Here is a 3,219-nt window from a genome sequence, read left to right on the forward strand (position 1 = left end):
TGTGCAGGTGTAGGATCTTAATTTGACCAGTATGCAATGCCGATTCAATGTTGCTTGATCGGTGGTTAGGCTATTATCTGGCCAAAATTAGGCTAGATGAAAAGTGCAATACTGTTAATATAACCGTGTGTTTTCAGTGAATTTATGCATCAAGATATACATTTACATTTACATTTTAGTCATTTAGCAGACACTCTTATCCAGAGCGACTTACAGTTAGTAAACATGTGCAAACACTGCCAATAGTACCACCACTAACCAGAAATACACACACACACACACACACACACACACACACACACACACACACACACACACACACACACACAGGTGCTAATGGTGCCTGACATACAAACAAACAAAAGCATTGGCAGACAAACACAGACAAACACATTTTCACTTCGTGCAGAGGCACAATACTAACTACACACACACACGGCACACACGCACACACCTCACCCCTCACTCACTTAATCACCCTCTCACCAAAACAAACTGAGATGCAGTGCACTCTTCGAAGAAAAAAAAAAGTGCTATCTAGAACCTTAAAGGGTTCTTCGGCTATCCCCATGGGAAGAAGAACCCTTTTTGGTTCCAGGTAGAATCCTTTTGAGTTCCATGTAGAACCTTTTCCACAGAGGGTTCTACCTGGAACCAAAAAAGGTTATCCTATGGGGACAGCAGAAAGAACCCTTTTGGAACCCTTTTTTCAAAGTGTGTGGGAAAACAGAGAGCAGATGAACAGATAGTGGAAGATGACGATGTGGTCCATACATTTGTTTGAGGAAGGATTTGAACATATTGTTCTTGGACCTAGGCGTTCCTCAGCGACATGGTAAACACATGGCTCAAATTACGCTCCTCCACTCCTCCACTACACGCCTCTTACACTACCTCTCTCCTCCAGGAAGGAGGGAGGGAGTGTAAGAGGCCTGTAAAGGAGAGAGGTAGTGTAAGAGGCCTATAAAGGAGAGATGGAGTATAAGAGGCCTGTAAAGGACATAGGTAGTGTAAGAGGCCTGTAAAGGAGAGAGGGAGTGTAAGAGGCCTGTAAAGGACAGAGGTAGTGTTAGAGGCCTGTAAAGGAGAGAGGGAGTGTAAGAGGCCTGTAAAGGACAGAGGTAGTGTTAGAGGCCTGTAAAGGAGAGAGGGAGTGTAAGAGGCCTATAAAGGACAGAGGTAGTGTTAGAGGCCTGTAAAGGACAGAGGTAGTGTTAGAGGCCTGTAAAGGAGAGAGGGAGTGTAAGAGGCCTGTAAAGGACAGAGGTAGTGTTAGAGGCCTGTAAAGGACAGAGGTAGTGTTAGAGGCCTGTAAAGGACAGAGGTAGTGTTAGAGGCCTGTAAAGGACAGAGGTAGTGTTAGAGGCCTGTAAAGGACAGAGGTAGTGTTAGAGGCCTGTAAAGGACAGAGGTAGTGTTAGAGGCCTGTAAAGGACAGAGGTAGTGTTAGAGGCCTGTAAAGGACAGAGGTAGTGTTAGAGGCCTGTAAAGGACAGAGGTAGTGTTAGAGGCCTGTAAAGGACAGAGGTAGTGTAAGGGATGAGGAGAGGAGGAGCGTAATTCGAGCCATGTGTTTACCATGCCGTTGAGGAACACATGGTCCAGGAACAACCCTCCTTCTCTCTCCTCAATTTCTCTCCCACTCCAATCATTCTTTCTTTCTTTCTTTCTTTCTCTCGCTCTCTCTCTCTCGCTCCCCTCTCTTTCTCCCTCTCGCTCCTCTCTCTCTCTCGCTCTCTCTCTCTCACTCGCTCCCCTCTCTTTCTCTCTCTCTCACTCCTCTCTCTCTCTCTTCCTCTCTCCCTGTAAATGCACACATTCCCCTCTCCTGTGCAGAGGTCACACTCTCCCTTACAAAGATTCCCGCTCTCTTTCCCTAAGCCTGTTCTCCTCTTCATCCTTCCCTTCATCCGTCTATCTCTCCCTTTTCCCCCAGTCCCAATCACCTAGTCTGTTGGGCAACTCTGTGTGGCCGTGGTAGACCCCTCTTGTGTTTCGGCAAATAAAGTATTTATACCACCCAGTGATGAATCATGGTATGTCATTAATCATACTGTGGATACCCCACGTGCTGTAACACCCCCATGTCTAAATAGGTAGACAGGGTTCAGAGAACACATCCGCCCTTCCATGGAAGCAGCTGTATTCTGTTTCTGCTGAGTCATCGCTTGACTTCTTCAGGGCACCGTATTCATACAGAGTCTCAAAGTATGAGGGCTGTTCTAGAATCAGTGTTGCCTTTTAGATCATAATGAACAACATTCCATGGACAGAAAAGGACCTGATCTTAGATCAGCACTCTTACTCTGAGATGCTTTATGAATACGGGCCCTGATGATTTGATTTTCATTCAAATCACAGAAAATGCTGAGAACATACAGTACATGACCAAAAGTATGTGAACACCTGCTCGTTGAACATCTCATTCCAAAACCATGGGCATTAACATGGAGTTGGTCCCCCCCTTTGCTGCTATAACAGCCTCCACTCTTCTGGGAAGGCTTTCCACTAAATGTTGGAACATTGCTGCAGGGACTTGCTTCCATTCAGCCACAAGAGCATTAGTGAGATCAGGCACTGATGTTGGGCGATTAGGGCTGGCTTGCAGTCAGTGTTCCAATTCATCCCAAAGGTGTTCGATGGGTTGAGGTCAGGGCTCTGTGCAGGCCAGTCAAGTTCTTCCACACCGATCTCAACAAACCCTTTCTGTATGGCCCTCGCTTTGTGCACAGGGGCATTGTCATGCTGAAACAGGAAAGGGCCATCCCCAAACTGTTGCCACAAAGTTGGAAGCACAGAATCGTCTAGAATGTCATTGTATGCTGTACTGTTAAGATTTCTCTTCACTGGAACTAAGAGGCCTAGCCTGAACCATGGAAAACAGCCCCAGACCATTATTCCTTCTCCACCAAACTTTACAGTTCGCACTATGCATTGGGGCAGGTAGCGTTCTCCTGGCATCCTCCAAACCCAGATTTGTCTGTCGGACTGCCAGAGGGTGAAGTGTGATTCATCACTCCAGAGAACGTGTTTCCACTGCTCCAGAGTCCAATGGCGGCGAGCTTTACACCAATCCAGCCGATGCTTGGCATTGCGCATGGTGATCTTAGATTTGTGTGTAGCTGCTCAGCCATGGAAACCCATTTCATGAAGCTCCCAACGACAGTTCTTGTGCTGACGTTGCTTCCAGAGGCAGTTTGGAACTCGGTAGTGAGTGTT

Source organism: Coregonus clupeaformis, chromosome 16 (assembly GCF_020615455.1).
Source record: "Coregonus clupeaformis isolate EN_2021a chromosome 16, ASM2061545v1, whole genome shotgun sequence".
Lineage (NCBI taxonomy): Eukaryota > Metazoa > Chordata > Actinopteri > Salmoniformes > Salmonidae > Coregonus > Coregonus clupeaformis.